The sequence below is a fragment of the Cervus canadensis genome, chromosome 9, assembly GCF_019320065.1.
Source record: "Cervus canadensis isolate Bull #8, Minnesota chromosome 9, ASM1932006v1, whole genome shotgun sequence".
Lineage (NCBI taxonomy): Eukaryota > Metazoa > Chordata > Mammalia > Artiodactyla > Cervidae > Cervus > Cervus canadensis.
The window spans coordinates 57,587,517-57,610,753 of NC_057394.1; the positions used below are offsets into that span (position 1 = coordinate 57,587,517).

The 23,237-nt window shown below is 35.8% G+C and overlaps 1 long non-coding RNA gene across 1 annotated transcript; it reads left to right on the forward strand.

Moving 5' to 3' along the window:
- Positions 1-4,010: 4,010 nt before the first annotated feature.
- On the forward strand, positions 4,011-22,011 carry LOC122447474. The gene is made up of 3 exons (XR_006271251.1): positions 4,011-4,192; positions 10,055-10,058; positions 22,001-22,011. It is a non-coding gene; the product is annotated as an uncharacterized LOC122447474 (long non-coding RNA).
- Positions 22,012-23,237: the final 1,226 nt, after the last annotated feature.

Sequence of the window (23,237 nt, forward strand, 5' to 3'; positions counted from 1 at the left end):
ACCAGTTTAAAAATCAGGTTTCTTATACACTGAATGGATAAAAAGACAACTGACAGATAGGGGCAAGAAATGCTTGACTTTGTTCACACAGTGTCTAGATGGGCAGAGAAAAATGACACTCCTGGACAGGTGATGACTTCAAAAATGATGTATCAGAATGTTAAAACAAATGAGATATGAATATGCAATTCGATTTTCTTCTAAATACATGCAATGCAATATTTCACTTCAATACACTTCATTGCTTCTATAATTCATTTATTGTTCATCTTCCATCTTTTCCTTTCTTTTTCATTTTTAGTATCACTGCTTTGTGCCCTTTATATTAAATCCTAACCCTAGCAGTGCCTTAGAGATACCTCATAGACGAATAGGAAATTGCTAACAATGCAAGTCAACTTAAAAAGGAAATAACAGAAATAGGCCATGACCACGACTGTCATAGCATATGTTGCCCAGGGCTTTATCTTGCCATCTCGAGAACCTTCTGCTAATAGGAGCAGAGCTGTCAGGGAAGCCTATGGTATCAATCTTCTCATTTTTTCTGTAATGCTACAGTCCTGTAACTTCTGCTTTACAAAATGTATTTCAGAGCTGATTCAGCTACGTGTATAATATTAGTAGAAGTGAAGGTAAATGTTTAGACTAGGAATTTAGCCTCATAAATACTTTGAGAAACAGGAAAGAAGTAAAGTTTCAGATGATGGCAGTTTTTTTGTTGTTGTTATAATAAAATTACTAACTGTGATAAAAATGCAGTCTAAAGACAAGGAGAAAATAGCTCCCTACATCATTATACAGGTTCATTTTGAATAGGGATTCCACATACTTATAGTAGAATATATAACTTCCTTTGAATATAACTAATTACAAATACTCATGCTGACAGGAAATACTGTGTTAATCATCCTAATGTCTTTCTCACTCACTGATGGTTGCTCATTTATCTATCAGGAATAGTCTTTAGATCTGCTAATCACTTTCTTTTCTTTTTTTTAATAGAAGTATAACTGACTTTGTACCAGTTGCAGGTGTACAACACAGCCCTTGATATTTCTGTGTCTTACAAAATGACCACTTCAATAAGCCTAGTTACCAGTTATCACCCAAGGCAAAAATATTGAAATATTATTGAATATATTATCTAGGCTGTACCTTAAATTGCTATGCCTTATTTACTTCATAACTGAAATAATCACCCTCACCTAATTCACTCATCCCCCAGTTCTCCTCTCCTTGAGAACCAGTTGCTTGCCGTCTGCATCTGTAAACCGGCTTCCATTTTGTTAGTTTGTTCATTTGTTTTGGTTCATAGATTCCATATATAATTTAAATCATATGGTATTTGTTTTCTCTATGAGAGAATTTTCACTTAGCATAATACTCTATAGGCTCAGACATGTTGTTTCATGGCAGAATAATATTTTAATATTCCACTGTGTGTACTTGTGTGTGTGTGTTTATATATATATGTATATGTCACATATCACTGGAGAAGGACATGGCAACCCACTCTGTTATTCTTGCCTGTAGAATTCCATGGACACAGGAGCCTGGGAGACTACAACCCATGGGATCGCAGAGTCAGACATGACTGAGTGACTTTCACTCACTTCACTCACTCATATATATGTATAGAGGTGTGTGTATATATGTATGTATGCATATATGCATACACACACATATGTATACATATGAATGGATGTGTTAGTCACTCAGTCATATCTGACTCTTTGAGACCCCATGGATCGGGCCTGCCAGGCTCCTCTGTCCATGGAATTTTCCAGGCAAGATTATTGGTGTGGGTTGCCATTCCCTTCCTCAGGGGATTTTCCTGACACCCGGATGGAAGCTGGGTCTCCAGGGCTGCAGGCAGACTCTTTACCATCTGACCCACTAGGGAAGACTGTATTTATATACATATATATACACCACATCTTCTTTATCCATTCATCTCTTGATGGGCCAGTATCTTGGCTATTGTAAATAATGCTGCAATGAACATAGATAGGGGTTCACACATATTTGCCAATGTCTAATTTGTTTTTCCTTGGAAAAGCACATAGATGTGGAACTGTTGAATCATATGGTTTTTCCAGTAGTCATGTATGGATGTGAGGGTTGGACTATAAACAAAGCTGAGTGATGAAGAATTGACACTTTTGAACCGTGGTGTTGGAGAAGACTCTTGAGAGTCCCTTGGACTGCAAAGGGATCTGACCAGTCCATCCTAAAGGAAATCAGTCTTGAATGTTCGTTGGAAGGAATGATGTTGAAGCTGAAACTCCAATACTTTGGCCACCTGATGGGAAGAGCTGACTCATTTGAAAAGACCCTGATGCTGGGAAAGACTGAGGGCAGGAGGAGAAGGGGACGACAGAAGATGAGATGGTTGGATGGCGTCACCGACTCATTGGACATGAGTTTGAGTAAACTCCTGGAGTTGGTGATGGACAGGGAGGCCTGGCGTGCTGCAGCCCATGGGGTTGCCAAGAGTCCAACACGACTGAGTGATTGAACTGAACTGAACTGACGGTTGTTCTGTTTTTACGTTTTTGAGGAACCGCCATACTATTTTCCATTGTGTCTCCCCACTTTACACGCTCTCCAACTTTGCACGTGTCTCCTTTTCTCCACATCCTTCCCAGCACTTATTTATTGTCTTTGTGATAATACTCATTCCAACAAATGTGAGATGATATCTCATTATAGTTTTGATGCATTTCCCCGAGTGTTGGTGACATTGAGCATTCTTTCTTGTGTCTGTTGGCTGTGTGTATGTCTTCTTTGGAAAAAAAAAAAAAAGTCTATCCATGTCCTCTGGTCATATATTAATTGAGACATTTGATTTTGGGGGTATTTTTAATCTGATATTGTGTTCTTTGTATATTTTGAATATGAACACTTTATCAGACACATCTTTTGTAAATATCTTCTTCCATTCAGTGGGCCATCTTTTCTTCTGACAGTTTCTTTCATTGTGCATAAACTATTTAGTTTGATGTAGTCCCATTTCTTTTTACAGATGAAGTTTATAGCAATACCTATAAATTAGAGAAATGTGTTAGCAACCCCAGATAAAATGTAAGAATGGAGAAAAGTAATATTTTTATTATTTAACAAATATGTATTTGAGTTCATTCTATGTTCTGACACTGTTCTTGGCACTTGGAATACATTAAATAATGTCTGCCCTCAGACAGATAACATTCAAGTAAGTCATCATTACCACATAGCTCCCTTTCCTATGAATTTAGATAATAACTGTTCTTCTTTCTGATTGTGAACTATAGGATTTTATGAGCTTTCTAACAACATATCATTAATGTATTTGCTTTTAATTTTTTATTGAAGCATAGTTGATTTATAATTTTGTGTTAGTTTCAGGTGTAGGGGAAATAGAATCAGTTATACATATACAGGCATCCACTTTTTTTTAGGACCTTTTCCCGTACAGGTCATTACAGATTCTGGACTGGAATCCCTTGTGCTATAAAGTAGGCTCTTATTAGCTGTCTGTGTTATATGTAGCGGTGTGTATATGTCCATCCCAATTGCCCAATTTATCCCTCCTCTCCTTCCCCCAGTAACTGTAGTTTGTTTTTCACATCTGTGACTTTACTGTTTGTAAATAAGTTCATCTGTGCTGTTTTCTAGATTCTACATATAAGTGGTATCATGTGATATTTGTCTTTGTCTAGTTGACTTACTTCAGTTAGTATGGTAATCTCTAGCTGTATCTACGTTATGGCAAATAAAGTCATTTCATTCTTTTTTTTTAATTGTAAATTGCTTCTTTATTTTTTTTTAATTTTTTAAAAATTTATTTTAATTGGAGGCTAATTACTTCATAATATTGTGGTGGTTTTTGCCACACATTGACATGAATCAGCCACGGGTGTACATGTGTTCCCCATCCTGAACCCCCCTCCCCCCTCCCTCCCCATCCCACCCCTCAGGGTCATCCCAGTGCACCAGCCCCGAGCGCCCTGACTCATGCATCAAACCTGGACTGGCGATCTGTTTCACTTTTGACAATATACATGTTTCAATGCTATTCTCTCAGATCATCCCACCCTCGCCTTCTCCCACAGAGTCCAAAAGACTGTTCTTTACATATGTGTCTTTTCTGCTGTCTCCCATGTAGGGTCATCGTTACCGATTTCTAAATTCAATATATATGGAAGCACGTGTGAGCACGTGCGTGGTGGAAGGTGCCTGGCTGCGGCTGGTCTGTTAACTTGGCCAGGTGCACTGTCCCAGCCTCCCAGAAGAGGGAGCTCACTGCAGCCTATAAATAAAGTCTGTTATTTATTGCAAAAATAAAAAAAAACATTCTTTTTTATGGCCAAGTAATAGTCCATCATGTGTATGTACCACATCTTCTTTACATCTGAAATGTTTTAACCTTTATTTCCTCTTGGTCAACACATGATCAAGCAGATTTTTAAAAAATATTTTTCTTTTATCCTCATTATAAATACTTTTTATGGAAAGCAAAAAAATATAGAAAAACTCAAAGAAAATAATTACTTATTCTCTTACCACCTGTTCTATGTATAAACTTATAAACTGAAATTTTATACATATCAATTATATTTAAGATATTCACAAGAGAAAGCAATATTTTGTTTAAGCTATCTGTCTATTGACTGATAACAAACAAGCAATATAATGGCAACAAACCATTTTTTTTACTAAATACTTTTCACTCTTCTTAATTCCAAGAGTAATTAAAAATCTGAAATTAAAGAATTAGGAAACAAATCTAAGTTCATATTCTATGTAGTTGTGGATAATTTCTAAGTTTCTTTTTAGCTGCTAAAATCAAAGTCAAAATCAAGATTAGGATTTATTTTTCAATATCTACCAGTAGAGGTATTAATCTGTTAATTTTGCTTAATTTTAATTATTTTCAGAAAAATTAAAGTCTTTGAAAAAGGGAAACTATGCAGGTGGCATCTTCCACTGACTACTGTCAATGTCTCTTCACCATCAACCAAATATTTTATTATTTTCTATACTTTCATTGCTTAGCTCTTCGCTTAAAGTGTGTCATTGGTAGTGGTTGATTTATTTTCATCACATGTCATAGTCCTGGAAGGTTCTCTTTTATTATTTCCAGTTATTGTTTTCATAATCAGTCACAGGCTTTCTACTTTCCAAGAAAATATTCACTTATTTTACTCTCAATTTCAAATCAAATGAAAAATATAAAAAGAAAATTTTGTAATAAAGCTCAATTGTGACTCTTTTCTGAGAGTTAATACTCTGACAAAGTATTCCTAGGAAAATTAAGCTTTACTCTAAATAAACACAAAAGTCTACTCAGGTCCAGCACATGCATATATAGAATGTGTGTTAAGTCCTTCCAGTCCTGTCTGACTTCGCGACCCCGTGGACTGTAGCCCACCAGGCTCCTCTGTCCATGGGATTCTCCAGGCAAGAACACTGGAGTGGGTTGCCATGCCCTCCTCCAGGGGATCTTTCTGACTCAGGGATCGATCCCCCACTGCTCATGTCTTATGCATAGTCAGGCGGGTCCATCACCGCTAGCACCACCTGGGAAGCCCACCTATATTATGGGTATATGTAAAAATATTTGTCAAAATGTATTTTCCTGCTTGAGTTTCATCACCTCTGCTCTCAGCTACAGCTTATCATTACTTATTCTTCTTGTAGGCCCACTTGAGATATAGTTTGACTATCAAACTTTTTAGTTTTCAGAGTCTGCTTTCTTAATGTGGATAATAACCCAAAAGGATGATTGCAAGGCATAGTACTACATGAGCTTAACAATTTGGGGACTAACATTTGTGATATATAATGCAGTAATATATAATTGTGAATTGATACTACAATGCAGAATAGTTTACCTAATTAGCATACCTTAGAACCTGAACAAATGGATCATGTGATAGATGCTAGAAGGGAGAAATTGGTTAGAGGACAGCATAATTCCTTGAAAATCTAAATTGAAATATTAAGAAATCTGAATGTGGAAGCCATGACATGGCAAGTGGTAGAATATGAAGACAAGCTTTATCTACTTAAAGATTTAATCTGGATCAAGTTTAATTTGTGTGATTTAGCAGGAATTGAAAGTGCCTTTTTGGCTGATCATATTCTTAAACATAATTGTCAAAATTTCTGATTAGAGAAAAATGGAAAGGGGCAAACATGTCTAGAGTTGTTTTTTTTTTTTTTTTAATAACCACCTCCGTGTCTCCTTTTAATAATTTTAAACAATCACCATCACAAAGATGCAGAGACTCCATTTATCTGTACCCTGATGACTTGTAATTGATATTTCTCTCTAGGTTAATCAATTTTTATCCTTCTCAGCAACAAACAGAGGACGTCTCCTTGACTTTAGTAGGTAGTCTTGAAATATATTAATTTACTCTTTAATTAGCAGAAAAAGATATCCTGACAATATCTTCACTCCTACAAGTACTTTTCCTATATTCTCACCTAGTAAACTTCATCCAAAGGGTATTAAAACTATTTATTGAAATAATGACTGAATCAAAAAATTATTAGAATATGTTATCTGTGGTACAAAAGCATAAGCTTATGTAATTTCTTTTCAAAAAAAGTAATGATAGCCATTAAAGAAGTTTAGATACTATTTACTTGACCCAAAAATTCCATTACTGGATATTTGTTTTCTGTAGACCCTTGTGCATATGTACAAAAACAAATGTAGTCAGATGGACCATAGAATTTCTTGTAATACCAAAAGACTAAACACATTGTAAATGTCCTCCAAAAGAGACAAATAAAAGCATATCCAGCTAGGACATGGAAGCAACCTAAATGTCCATCAGCAGACGAATAGATAAGAAAGGTGTAGTACATGTACACAATGGAATATTACTCAGATATTAAAAAGAATGCATTTTAATCAGTTCTAATGTGGTGGATAAAGCTGGAGCCTATTATACAGAGTGAAGTAGGTCAGAGAAAATCACCAATACAGTATATTAATGCATATATATAGAATTTAGAAAGATGGTAATGATGACCCTATATGCGGGACAGCAAAAGAGACACAGATGTAAAGAACAGTGTTTTGGGCTCTGTGGGAGAAGGCAAGAGTGGGATGATCTGAGAGAATAGCATCAGTTCAGTTCAGTTCAGTTCAGTCACTCAGTCGTGTCCGACTCTTTGTGACCCCATGAATTGCAGCACACCAGGCCTCCTGTTCATCACCAACTCCCGGAGTTTGTTCAAACTCATGCCCATCGAGTCGGTGATGCCATCCAGCCATCTCATTCTCTGTCGTCCCCTTCTCCTCCTGCCCCCAATCCCTCCCAGCATCAGGGTCTTTTCCAATGAGTCAACTCTTCACATCAGGTGGCCAAAGTATTGGAGTTTCACCTTCAACATCAGTCCTTCCAATGAGCACGCAGGACTGATTTCCTTTAGGATAGACTGGTTGGATATCCTTGGAGTCCAAGGGACTCTCAAGAATCTTCTCCAACACCACAGTTCATAAATTTTTCAGCGCTCAGCTTTCTCCACAGTCCAACTCTCACATCTATACATGACCACTGGAAAAACCATAGCCTTGACCAGACAGACCTTTGTTGGCAAAATAATGTCTCTGCTTTTTAATATGCTATCTAGGTTGGTCATAACTTTCCTTCCAAGGAGTAAGCATCTTTTAATTTCATGACTGCAGTCACCATCTGCAGTGACTTTGGAACCCAAAAAAGTAAAGTCTGACATTGTTTCTGCTGTCTCCCCATCTATTTCCCATGAGGTGATGGGACCAGATGCCATGAACTTGGTTTTCTGAATGTTAAGCTTTAAACCAACTTTTTCACTCTCTTCTTTCACTTTCATCAAGAGGCTTTTTAGTTCCTCTTCACTTTCTGCCATAAAGGTGGTGTCATCTGCATGTCTGAGGTTATTGGTATTTCTCCCGGCAATCTTGATTCCAATATAGCATTGAAACATGTAAATTATCATATGTGAAACAGATCGCCAATCCAGGTTCAATGCATGAGACAGGGTGCTTAGGGCTGGTGCACTGGGATGACCCTGAGGAATGGGATGGGGAGGGAGGTGGGAGAGGGGTTCAGGATGGGGGACACATGTACACCCGTGGCTGATTCATGTGAATGTATGGCAACAACCACTACAGTATTGTAAAGTAATTAGCCTTCAATTAAAATAAATAAGTTAAAAAAAATGGAAAACATGCAGCCATTTAAAACAAGTATGTTTATGTTTTAATGTGTATAATTGTGTGTAAACACACACACACATATATATGTGTAATTATATATCATGTTTATTTATGTGTATATAGCATGTCTATACCATACATATATATTTCTCATATATGTGATAACATATATACAACATACACACATAAAAATATCTACAAGGTATGTAAATTTTAAATGGAACATAAAGATCAGCACTATTTACTATACATCAGTACCAGTCCTAGAACCCATTCACATGTCTATCAATGAAAAAGTGAATAAAGAAACTGTATTCTGTTTATATAATAAAACACCATACATCAAAGAAAATTAATGAGCTATATCTACACACAATATACTTGAATCTGAAATGCATACTATTAGACTAAAAATTAAAGACCAAAGAATATCTTTAATAAAATTCAAAAACAGGCAAAACTAAGCTATTAATTTTACTTATCATATAACGATGGCTCAGTCAGTAAAGAATCCACCTGCAGTGCAGGAGACCAAGGTTCTTTTCCTGAGTTGGGAAGATCCACTTGAGAAGGAATTGACAACCCACTCCAGTATTCTTGCCTGGAGAATCCCACGGACAGAGGAGCCTAGTGGACTACAGTCCATGGGGTTGTAAGAGTGGGGCATGACTGAGCAACTAAACCACCCCCACCACCATAATTTTTGGTGATAAAAGAGAAATAAAAGAAGTGAGTATCAATATTTAGCTTTACTAATAGAGAGAGGAGAATTGCCATTTATTTTCAAGAACTGTGTGTGTGAATATTGGAAATGTTATATTTATTGAATTTGGGGTGATTACATTGTAGCTCAAGTTGCAATAATTCATTACATCTAAATTAGTGTTTTATACATATTTTGTTCAAGGTATATTTAATAAATAAGAATATTAATATGAAACATAAGATGCCAATCAATATGGACTTTATGTTCATATTTATGGTAAGAGGAGAATATGGTAAATCAACAAATCTGTATACATGCATATGCATATATATAATTTTCTGAAGGACAACAAAAAAGTTGAAAGGGTAATTGCATTGGAGAAAAGACATAATCAAGCAAAAATCATGTCTATAATGTCATCAGGTAAAACACTACCTTGGTGAGATTATCTTTTTCCTTGAAGAACTGCTTTTAGTTGTTTGACAGAGGGCTAAGCTTTTGAAAATACGTTTTTCTTCTTTTGTTTAATCAGCAAGATGTCAGGTATGCCTGACTTTTCTCGACTGTGTAAATTCCAACAGTTTTAACTGGTGCAAAAATGTTTGAAGTCTAGTCTAAAGAAATTTTCAATTAGTGCCTTTGAAATATAGTATGTTATTAGTCAAGTTCCACTACATAAACTTTGGTAATGTGTTGCCTTACTGAAAATATCAAATTGATCTAAAAGCACAAAACAACGAATTAACCAAATGAATTGAATTTAGTTATGTCTAATTATACTCAAGTTACATTTCTTCTATTTATTAGGAAGGGACATGATATCAGAACAAATAACAAAAAAATTAAAAATATAATACTGTTATTCTAATAAATATATACAGCTACTTGTAACCTAGACACATTTTTTTTTCACAGCTACAGATACATTTGTAAATACAATGACAGTCTTATAAATATACTCTGTTGTCAGTAGAGAGAAGAATCCACCTTCTGTCTTACCTGGCCATAATTTATGCATTGCTTCAAGTACAAGGTGAGAGGTGATCCACCTGAATCTTCATCCTTGCTTTCAGATTTCAGTGAAATCTGAAGATGTCTTCTGAAATCCAAAGCCTGTTTAAACTTGTTTTATGAGAGTAACACACACGAAGTAATGTTGAATGAGTTTCTCCTTGTGGTCATGAACTTTTGCAAAAATACTCCGTTACATTTAAATCTTTTGAAAATATTGTCCCGCAAAGAGGTGCCAGTGAAGATTGAAAGTAATCCTGTGTTTCTTAAGGTGATGCTTCAGCATTAGAGTATATGGTAAGAATTTGAAAACTATTTTTAGCTTTAATCTGTATAGCTATATCTTCCTGCAGAATGCAACTTGTTAAAGAGTCAATATTCCACAATGATTCCACCAAAAAAGTGCAATAGCAAAGATCCATCTAGAGACATTTAACTTTGAAAAGATGAGGACTGTTCTACTGCCTCCAGTCTCACAGAAATATTTTAATTTGCAAGGTCGGCTGGAAATTAGAGTGCCTTCATGGTCCACATTGCATATTAAGATTCATGAAATAAAGGAAACAAGAAGAGGGAATAAAATATGGCTTAGAAGCAAGACTAAAATTGCTGTAAGTGGTCCACTTATTTTCATAGTTAAATGTTTTTTGTAAAGCTCCAGTAGAATAATCAGTGATTACTCCTGTGAAATCTGACTCTTTCGGTTTTCTAGTCACTTGATTCTAGACTCCACAGGAGTGGAGCCCGGGAGGAGAAAAATGACAAGGGCGCGTGTGCCTCTGTCTTTCTCCTCTTTTTTTGTTGCTTCCTGTGTGTGTGTGTGTGTGTGTGTGTGTGTGTGTGCGCGCGCGCTTTCTGTTTTAATTCCTACTCTGATAAAAGAAGAGAAAAGATTCCCATTTTATTTAATACTCTTTTAGAGTTTGTAGATGCAGATTATGAATTTAGGAAAACCCGTATACACATATAAAAGGGACCCTTTTGCATTAATGTACTTGGATACTGTTTTAAATTTTTTATTGTATCATTTTCTATAAATTTAAGATGACCATACTTACAAGTTTGTTTTTTAAACTAAAGCAGACATTTTATGTGCTATAGCACATATTATGTGTTGGTTTTTAAATATTGATCTAAAAGCAAAACGTTTGTGAAAAAAGTTTTGTAGTAATTATTATGGTCAAGTATTAAGATCTATTTTTCAGTAGAGTTTAGCAAAAGAACAAAATATACATTTCTTCTTATACATTAAAACAATCAACATATTTCCCATTCAATAGGCACAAAATTTTCACATATAATTGAATTTTATAAATTTTTGAATGAGTTTTTCAAGTTCTAAAATTTGAAGATTATATCAAATTTCTAGATTATTTTTTGAGGGGAGAGGAGAATTGAGTTCTACAAAATTGACTCATCTCATCCATATACCTATGTTTTAGTAATTCCCTATATATTTAGATTTCCTTTATGCACATCAAAAATATATATTTTATTTGTAAGAATGCTGCACATTTCTTATTTAGTTTGCACTTGGTACATATAGGTAAATTGCTTTGTGCATATCGGTATGCTTATACTTAAAATGCATACAATAGCAAGCAATAAAAATTTGCAGCATGAATAGCATATAATCAATGACATTAGTTCCAAGAACATACCAAGCAGATTTTACCCATATCTATTATGTTTCAACTTGCATACAGAAAACATACTCGAATTCTTTACTTAAAAGTTAAGAATAATAAAATAATAAGAATTGGTATCAGACAGATCCAGCTGGGTCAGGTGTTCAGTGTGAAGTGGTTGAGAACAAGCCGCCCCAAGTTTTGCTATGTTGCCATGAAGATAATTTAGAACTAAGGGCAACTGAGACCTGTGGCCTCAAGAGAGAGTTCTGTTCCTCTCTTAAATACACAGAATTGAAAGGGGAGAGTTTCCAGAATGAGAAATGTTACCAGAGGCAAATTTCACTTGAGTGAACCATCTAATGGCAGAGCAAATATCTAATCACCAAAAGTCTGCTCTTCTTATCATGGTCCTGTGATTTACCCTCCAGTCCTTGGAAGCCCCAGGCCCCGGCACATTCCTTAGCTCAGAATGGCATGCATTCCTCATTTTCTCCTTTCTTTCTCCAAACTCTCAGGTGTGTGGTGTTCCCAAAAGTAAAAAATTAAATGTGTGACTCTTTTCTTTTTTTTTCTGTTAGTCTGTCTCATGTCGACTTGATTAGTAGATAGCTGGATAAACCTTTTAAAAGTAAAGGAAATTTCTTTCTTCTCAACAAGTGTATGACAGATTTAACTCTAACGATAATGAGAAGTTATGAACAATTTTAAACAAAGAAAACAATCTGATTGACATTTTAAGATAAGAGGTCTTCGGTGTTCTTTGCTTTGTTTTGTGTTTGTTTCCTTGAGAATATTTTAGAATGTGTAGTGTGGAAACTTGAAGACTACTTAGGAGACAAGTTATTGCCCTCATGCAGGAGAAAGATGATGGTACTTTGATGGTAATGGACTTTAGAGGTGACAAGGGGAAAAAATGACAAGCCTAGGTAAATGACAAATAATGATACCTCGGTTTTTTGTATTGAGCTACTGAATAGATGCCTTCGACACATTAAAATGGAAAATCTGGGCTTCCCTGGTGGGTCAGTGGTAAAGGATCCACCTGCCGATGCAAGAGACACAGGTTCTATCCCTGATTCAGGAAGGTCCCATAGGCCACAAAGCAGCTAAGCCCGTGCGCCCCAGCTATTGAGCCCAGCAGCCTGGGAGCCACAACTACTGATCACCCGCCACAGTTACTGAAGCCGGTGTACCCGAGAACCCACGCTCAGCCACAAGAGAAGCCACTGCAGTGAGAAGTCCATGGACTGCAACTGGAAAGTCGGTTCGGCTCTCTGCAACTAGAGAAAAGTCCACATGGCAACGAAGACCACACACAGACAAAAATACATAAATAAAATTAAGTTAAAAAATGGAAAATCTTGCAAGGGGAGCATGTGGAATAAGCGGCATTAGATGGAAGCTAGTGTAACGGAAAAGAACAAACCTGACTCCATACTGAAGCATTCCTTTAGCTATAACGGCTTGTGCTCTATTGCCTGAATTTAGTCATGCTGGCTCTTCCTCTTTGTCTAGTCAACATGTTAAAGAATATTGTCTGTAGACGGAAATATACAGAATAGCCCTTCTTAAGGTTCTGCCTCCCAGGCTTAACCTTCAAAGCTGGAGCACTTTTCATTCACATAGAGATAAATAGTTGCAGGAGAGAAAATCACGTTTGTCTTGCTGAGGTTTACAGAAATATTCTGACCAGACTTACGTGGACAGCTGAAAGAGAACAAGATGATACATCTCATTTGGCATCTGGCCAGTCCCAAGAAGTGTGCAACAATGAGGCAGAACCTTCCCCTTGTAGTTTAAAAGGAGTCTGCCTTCTAACTTCTGTAAGATGGTTCTTTGGTAGATTAGTTCACCATCTTCTCCATCTGATGGCTTTTCAAATTAAGCAATTTTTCTTTGCCCCAACACCTCTTCTGATTTTGTTATGTGATGAGCATAAGATTATTACTTCCTAAAGTAGTCCATTTCATCAGTAATTGTATAATTGAAATACTATCAATATTTGCTGTTTATAAAAATATATATATTTTATCTTAGTACCAAGAAATGTAGAAATTACTATTGAAAGGATGACAGCATGATTAGATATTATATACACTTGTTTGTCACAGATACTGAGAAATCAACTAAATTAAAACATCATATATATAATGAACAAGAGGTGTCCTGTTTAAGCATCTCATTTCCCATTCTAGATTTAATATCTTTTGTAAAGATTAATACGTATCTTCATACTGTTCTGTAGATCCTCTAATACCTGGCAAAATAGCCAGGTATCTGATGATTGTAGAGGACAAGGAGCTTGATGGGCTGCAGTCCATGGGGTTGCAAAGAGTTGGACATGACTTAGTGACTAAACAATAAAAAATAGATGACTGCATATGATATGTTTTTTGTACATGTATATATTGTACATGAGTGATAGTATAAAAACAACTCCAGGGAAGTAATAAAGCGTATTTGAAACTGCATTACTAATTAGCAAGTTACTATGTTTATGTTCAGAAACTAGCAAAAGATTCCTAAACCTGTTTCTACCAGGATCAACATTCAAAACTCAAAATACTTATTTTGATTTGTACTCATCTGAATGCAGAGTTCCACAGAATAGCAAGGAGAGACAGATTAACCTTCCTATGTGAACAATGCAAGGAAATAGAAGGGAAACAAAAGCTTGAGAAAGACTAGAGATCTCTTCAAGAAAATTAGAGATACAAAAGGAAAACTTCATGCAAAAATGGGCACAATAAAAGACAGAAATTGTACGGATCTAACAGAAGCAGAAGATGTTAAGAAGAGGTGGCAGAATACACAGAAGAAGGATTTAAAAAAGAAAAAAGAAAGGGTCTTAATGACCAGGATAACCACGATGGTATGGTCACTCACCTAGAGCCAGACATCCTGGAGTGTGAAGTCAAATGGGCCTTAGGGAGCCTCACTACGAACAAAGCTAGTAGAAGTGATGAACTCCAGTTTAGCTATTTCAAATCTTAAAAGATGACGTTGTTAAAGTGCTGCACTCAATATGCCAGCAAATTTGGACAACTCAACAGTGGCCACAGGACTGGAAAAGGTCAGTTTTCATTCCATTCCCAAAAAAAGACAATGCCAAAGAATGCTCAAACTACCGCACAATTTCACTCATCTCACATACTTTCAGATGTACAAGCTAGATTTAGAAAAGGTGAAGGAATCAGGGATCAAATTGCCAACATCTGTTGGATCATAGAAAAAGCAAGAGAATTCCAGAAAAACATCTACTTCTGCTTCATTGACTATACTAAAGCCCTTTACTCGGTGTATCACAACAAACTGTGCAAAATCTTAAAGACATGGGAATAACAGACCATCTTACCTGCCTCCTGAGAAATCTGTATGCAGGTCAAAAAGCAACAGTTAGAACTGGACACGGAACAATGGAACTGGTTCCAAATTGGGAAAGGAGTAGGTCAAGGCTGTATATTGTCACCCTGCTTATTTAACTTCTATGCAGAGTACACAATTTGAAATGCTGGACTGGATGAAGCATGAGCTGGAATCAAATTGCCTGGAGAAATATCAATAACCTTAGATATGCAGACGACACCACCCCTGATGATGGTGAAAGACGAGAGTGAAAAAGCTGGCTTAAAACTCAATATTCAAAAAATGAAGCTCATGACATCCAGTCCCAATACTTCATGGCAATAAGATGGGGAAACAATGAAAACAGTGAGATGCTTTATTTTCTTGGGCTCCAAAATCATTACAGATGGTGACTGCTGCCATGAAATTAAAAGGAGCTTGCTCCTTGGAAGAAAAGCTATGACAAAGCTAGGCAGCGCGTTGAAAAGCAGAGACATCACTGCCGACAGAGGTCCGTATAGGTTTTTCCAGTAGTCATGTTCGGATGTGAGAGCTGGCCAATATAAAAGGCTGAGTGCCAAAGATTTGATACCTTCAAACTGTGGTGCTGGAGAAGACTTTTGAAAGTCCCTTGGAGACTCTCCCTGCAAGGAGATCAAACCAGTCAATCCTCAAGGAAATCAGTCCTGAATATTGTTAGGACTGATGCTGATCTTGAAACTGCAATACATTGTCCACCTGATTCAAAGAACTGAGTCACTACAAAAAAAACCCCTGCTCGTTGGAAAAGACCCTGGTTCTGGGAAAGATAGAAGACAGGAGGAGAAGGGGACGACAGAGGCCAAGATGGTGTGATGGCATCACTTACTCAATGGACATGAGTTTGAGCAAGCTCCAGGAAATAACGAAGGAGAGGGAAGTCTGGCATGCTGCAGTCCATGGGGTCATAAGAGTCGGACATGCCTGAGACACTGAACAAAATCTTTGAATATATTAGGTGTATCAGTTTATTAGGAAAAGGAAGAAGCCCTATTCCAGCCATTATTTTTCATAGACAATTTTTTTTTTTCTGGCTCTCTTTTGACACTCATCTTCTACAGCTTCCATTTAGCCCACCACCTCTTGGCTGAGAAATTGGCATGTTTTGCACAATTCTTATTTCTTCTCCAAAGATTTTTCAGGCTTATACTCTACATTTGGCTCTTAGGTATCTCTCCTAATACATTATTCTAATCTTCTTGGAACTTATATGATGTGTTAAATTAAGAACTGGCAATTGCTCTTCATTTTTATTCTCTGAGCTTCAGTTTACATATCTCAAATAATTATCATTAAGCTAGGAGAAATTCTCAGAAACAGACATGGGCATACATGTGTACCTAGAGTAGGCATTCAGCAGAGTGGCAATTATAATAAAGCTTAAATTCTAAAAGAATGGGAAATGCTTGATCTTTATGCATTTATGGATTGCACAGTGAAAATTTGAAAAGAAAAAGGGTCCTTATTTCCTCTTTACTGTCATTTTCATGCTGCAGAACTAGGTTGCACAGTCTATTCTGTCTTGCGGAAGAAGTTTTTGGTTTTACTCTTAATTTAATTCATTTACTTCTCAAAATTGGCACCCATATTCGTAGTTGCTATATTCATGTTTCACGCTGATACTGGAAGAATTTCAAAGGATATACACTCCTTGTTTTACAAATGAAGTTGTTTGTGACAAAGAGCACTACTCTTTCTTGGAATTTAGTTATGATTTACTCTTCTAAAACGTTTTAAAAATATTTTGACCCCCTTCACACTTTTCTCCCAATTACCCCCCCCCCACCCCCGACTTCCTGTATCTGGAAACAACCAGTATGTTCTACCTATTAATTTTCTTTTTGTTGGTGGTGTTTTTGTTTTAATTTAGATTTTATATACAAGAGAAATCATTTGGTATTTGTCTTTTTCTGAATTACTTCAGTGAGCATATTGTCTTCAAGTTTCATTCATGCTGTTGCAAATGGCAAAAGTTCTTTTTTATGACTCAATAAAACTCCATTTTATATATATATATATATATACACACACACACACAGACATACACACACACACACACACACACACACACATATATAGCATACTTAGTTCATTAGACAGTAGGCTTTCATGTCAGACAGCAAGGCATATACTTACTTCCATTAATGACCAATTTTGGCCATTTGGGTAAGTTCTTAATACTTAGTTTTCTGAGTTTTATTGTGGGTTTGTTAATAGTTATTTTATCACAGACTTTAGAGAAACATAAAGGATTTAAAGGAGTACTGCATACAAATAGTTTTGACATATTTATCCCATAGTAAACACTTGATAAATATTATTGGTTTTTATTATTAATCTATACTTTATTGTTTTTTTATCATTGATAAATGTATTTGGTAAAAGTAATAGAAAATCTGATAAACATTGATTTAGATAAAATCCCATATATACCCCATCCAAAACAAATCCCAAGACAGATACTCAAGAGAGAGGAGAGAAATTCAGTAATGTACTCAGTGACTCAGTTCATTCCCTCCTTTCCCTCAGTCTCCTTAAAATGAAGGCCTGCAGCTGCTTTCTTGTGGTTTGACTGATTTAAAGATGGAGACTGCATCTTCAGTATCATGGCCCCTTCTCAATTAGGGGGAGAATGATGGATGAAAATCTTTATACTAGAGTAAATTTTCCTCTTAATTTGGAAAGTGATATCTCACCCAGGGATTTTTACCTAGATGATTTAGGACAGTATTTTACTTTATATCCAACCCTAGCAGCAGCAGATGTTGGACAACTAAGCTTTCCATCTGTAACACAACAAGTCTAGTAAAAAGGGGGAAGTCAGTGGCCTGTGTGCAGATGTTCCATTGTGACTTGCCCTGACTTCCATGGCAAATGGACAAGGGGTTATTCTGGCTTTATTTCTTGCTCTCCAATTGCAACTTCTCTTAATCTTTTGCTCTGTCACCACTCATCTCCAATTCTTCTGAAATTTTATTGCAGCTACTTTGAAAAATAAATAACTATAAAACCTAGTTCACAAATTAATGCATCATCTTGTATGTAGACAATTGCATCACAAAGGGTAAACTCACTTCCTCTCTCACAACTCTTTATGTGGCTTGATGCTCCAGAAGTTTATCATTTTCTATCTCTTCTCCCTGATTAGACATTGAGTAACAAATGATATGAGAAATATTTAGGGCATATGTTAGGAAAATAGCATATATTACCCTAGCTAGTTAAGGTGAAAACAAGAAACAAACCTACACAAAAATGAGAGTCTTATTTTTTAAAGAACTAGGCCAAGCTAGTTCTCTGGTTGTTAGTTGATGTTAGTTTTCTTTTCTTTTCTTTTTTTTTTTTGTGTTTTGTTTTGTTTTGTTTTTGTTTTTTCCATTTATTTTTATTAGTTGGAGGCTAATTACTTTACAATATTGTAGTGGTTTTTGCCATACATTGACATGAATCAGCCATGGATTTACATGTGTTCCCCATCCCGATCCCCCCTCCCGCCTCCCTCTCCATCCCATCCCTCTGGGTTTTCTGATTTTCATTTATGATGACTTTCTCTTTTATGTTCTGGTTCCCAGAACATCACCTCTGGGTACTATTAATGATTGAAAATGTGTATCTATTTTGATAACGGAGAGAGCATGATTTGGGGGTCAGAAGTTTTAGTTTTGAGTTTCTCATTTACCAAGTTTGAGTGCCATGGCCTTAACTCATTTTCTTGTCTTTGAATGACAGCTTCTTCATCTATAAAGTTATAATGATGTTGAGACTATCTATGGAGTTAGTGTAGATAATAAAAGGGATTGAAGCTCTGCACACAGATGGGACTTAATGAATCTTCCTTGGTGTTACATCAACCAAATAATACATTGCTTCTCTCAAAGATTTTAACATGCAGATTTGAAAGCATTATATAATCAGTTTTAACTAGAACTTGGAATTTTTAATACTTCCTTGAAAACATTAGTAAGTTATCATGTTCCTTTTATAAAGTTATTTATAAATGATTTTAACTTATTGGAAAACTATATCTCAAAATTTCAGATATTTATATCTTCCATGCTCAACAGAGGGAAAAAGTTTCATATACCTAGTTGGTAATAGAGAGGAAAGTAGAAAAATGATATGTGGCCCCCTAAAAGATGAACAAAACATTCATTTCAGTATCATCAATTGTAACTCTTTATACTACTCTAGAGCGCTATCACACTTGTTGAGATGTTAACAAATGATATCTGGTATGAAGACAAAAGGAAATTATAGGCAATGTGGCAATCTTTAAGATGAATAGGAAGATAACAGCTGTGGATTTTGAGAGAATGGTAGAGAAATAAATACTCTCATTCAAGTTCACCTCCAGAAGTACACACAAATATCTTAATTTCTTAAGAAGAAGAGCTTTTGACCGATGGTTTAGCATTTTTATTTTTTCAAATAGGTTGCTGTCAGAAAAGTCACACAAATTACTCTTTCTTTTATAATGCAGAAAATGTTAAAAATAAAAAATGTTTCACCTTCTGTATTTTGCTTAATATTCTTCTTTAAAATGTTCTTTTTTTTTTTTTTTTAAACTCAATTTTTTTCCCTGGGCTCATAAAAAAGCCATGACTCCTCCATTGAGTATGACATGCCTCCTTTTGAAAGCAAGTATGTTTAACTCTTCCCTGATATTTGGAGCTTTATTGACCAAATAAGCACCTAGAATATGCCAGCTTGGATTTCTCACTGCTGTTTTGAAATTGTTAATCTTGTCTTTCTTGCATCTCATGTTCTGCACCATTCTGCTAAACTTATTTCCTTAAATGATCAATTTTCTCCTACCAACTAATATTTTTTATATGCTCCTCTTCTATCTGGAATGGTCTTTGCTTCCTGTTAATGTGTAACATCTATTCAGTCTTTACATTTCAGTAAAAGATTTTAGGTTCCAGAAGGTGTTCTGTGACTTTCTACATCATTTGTTAGTTGCTCAGTCATGCCCAACTCTTTGCAACTCCATGCACTGTAGCCCACCAGGCTCCTCTGTCCATGGAATTCTCCAAGCAAGAATACTGGAGCGGGTAGCCATTCCCTTCTCCAGGGGAATCTTCCAGACCCAGGGATCGAACCTGAGTCTCCTGAATTGCAGGCAGATTCTTTACCATCTGAGCACCAGCGAAGCCCCACTGTTTATAGCTCTCCTGAAATATGCATTCCTGAAACTCTATGCACTTCCTCTATTATAACACTAATCAAAAATTGGTCATAAGTAAGGATTTAAGCTTCTGTCTCTCCCACAAATTCCACGGAAGCAGAGGCTGGCTCTGTGTTACCACTGTTTCCGATCTGTCACATGCATAGGAAGATGGTTCTTAACCATTTCTGAACTAGACATAATTGAATTTTTAAGCTTTTTAAGAGCAGAGATTGCAATCTCTACATCCTCTATATACTCCATATAACATTGCACAAAATTGTGTAGTATATTAGAAGTCCTTAATACTTAGTAAGTGCATTCTAAGAATCTTAGAGCTAGAGGATGTTTCATAAATAGCCTAATATAAAATCTTCAACATAATGATAAGTTGCTGAGGCAAAGGACCAAAGGCCAAAGAGCTGATTGTTTTAATAAAAACTACACTGAGACACAGATCGTCTAACTTCTGGATAAGAATTTTGGCAACATAGCATGTTGACATATTGGTAGATCTAATTTCAGAGTTAAGCTGAATTGTGTAGCCACAAAATGTTACCACATCTATCATAAACAAATCTCATTTACATGTTCTTATTTCCTTTTTTGTTTTTGTGCAGTGGCTAAGTCGTGTTTGACTCTGCGACCAAAAGACTGTTGTTCAGCCGCTCAGGCGTCTCTGACTCTTTGCGACCCCACGGACGGCAGCACTCCAGGCTTCCCTGTCCATCACCAACTCCTGGAGCTTGCTCAAACTCATGTCCATTAAGTTGGCTATACTATCCAACCATCTCATCCTCTGTCGTCCCCTTCTCCTCCCGCCTTCAATCTTTCCCAGCATCAGGGTCTTTTCCAAGGAGTCAGTTCTTCCCATCAGGTGGCCAGAATATTGGAGTTTCAGCTTCAGCATCAGTCCTTCCAATGAATATTCAGGACTGATCTCCTTTAGGATGGACTGGTTGGATCTCCTTGCAGTCCAAGGGACTCTCAAGAGTCTTCTCCAACACCACAGTTCAAAGCATCAGTTCTTTGGTGCTCAGCTTTCTTTATGGTCCAACTCTCACATCCGTACATGACTGCTGGAAAAACATAGCTGTCAGGAATAATAAATCATTTTGGATACAAAGCCATTGTATAAACTCTAATATAAGTTTGTCACATTTTAGAAGTTTGTGAAGATTTTCTGTGTTATGATATCAATGGCATATGCTAAAACACTTTCAAAGATCTAGTTTATTTTCTCTAGGTACTCCACATAAACACATGTGTATGTGTGCACACATATATTCATGTACAAACATCCATATACAGTTCAACAATATTTGCTTCAATTTAAAGAAAATAACTTGAAACAATAAGATTTGGATTAATTTCTAATACATGTAGTATAAATCAATTTTCTGTAGTGCCAAGTTATTCCCTTGGCTTTCAGTTAAATATTGAGAATAATGAATTTATCCTCTGAGGGAAAATAAGAAGCTATTAAGTACTTTTATCTGTCATCTGAAAGTTATCTGAAAGAGTTAAAATTTCCCTGAGGGACTTACATACAAAAATGTTTAATTGGATCCATTATAAAAGAAAAAAAAAGTGTTTGCCATATACACTTTAAGAATGAAACCACAAAACTTGACATTTTCTATGTTAATTAAAATTTTGAATGTTTTTCCTAATTTAAAATACTGAACTCTGTCATGGAAACATAATGCAATTTCACACATTCCTTTGTTATTTTATGCCAGACAAATGATACGAGCTAAATGCTAAAGAGAAAACAAGTCATCTGCTTTTCTTTTATGTCAAAGGTAGCCTATATATGTTACTGTATTTTTATTCATATTTTCAAACCCAGAGTTGTGGTCATAGTGAGAAGTTAACTTACCAGGATACCTCGTATTGGGCAGAAACTGTATTGTAATACATTTGTAAATGTAAATATTACCATAAGTCATATACCAACTTCAAGCCTGAAGAAGTTGTAGGTAGCAGGATATATTTTTTCCATTCAAGAGCAGGGAAATAACACATTTTCCAAGATGCTGTTCTTGAGTTTGCAAAAATAAAGCAAAATATGACTTTGCACAGTTAATAACTTCATCAGCAAGTACAATTTAGACATGATTAGAATCTAAAAGACTAGTAAGTTATTTTAATACTGGATAGCTCATAATGATTCAGTCATTGGTGGACATCTGAATTTGATATTTTATGTTGATCACACTTCAAAAATTATATCTAAATGTAACATGACTTTCCAATTGTATGTTTACATATATGTATGTCTTTTGTTTATTAAAGGAATAATTGACCCTCTCCTTACAAATCCTAAATATCTACATCACAAATGCATTAAATTGGAGGAGGAGAGATTAGATCTGAAGCAGAATAAGAATGGCATATTTTTTTAAATAAATGTGTAGTTGTTAATTCTTCACAGTCACTTAATGAACTTGTGGTGGTAAAGTAGGTGTAATTAGAGCTGTCAATATTGAATTCCGAACGTTCAATGCACTCTGAATTTAATCTAAATTTCTCTATCCTTACCTTTCCCTTTCCATCACCACTGGGAGACATTGAAGCACTTGACTGCTGCTGTGGCAAATTGGATCCTAATAAGTATGATGCTTTACTGCTTCTTGTGTTTGCTAAGACACAACTGCACTATTTCAGAAGAACTCACCTGGGCATTAATTCAACAAGAAATGTTGGCAGGGGCATTATATTTTCCATATTTTGATATCTCAGTGAATGACTTGCATATAAAGAGGTCTGGCAGCTGGTTTATCATTCACTGATGTGCTTGTCATTTCAGTCTCCAGGTTCAGCTGACTCATCTCTGGGGGCTTGGAAATTATATTCTTCTCAATGTTTTAAATTATTTGAGGCTGCCATTTTTCAACCTGAAAGTAAAGGATCAAGTAATGGATTAATATGCTTAAATATAAAGGAGTTGATTTAAGAAGGTATCTTAAAACCTATCAGCAATATCACAGGTCATGTTTAAACTTATGATTATGTCTTGGAAAATCAATATCTGTGCTGTGAACAGCTAAAAACAGATGGAAATCATTTTTTTGTCAAGTTAAAGATAATATGTTTCATGAGACAAAGTCTTATGAAATATTTTATATAGAGACTTTC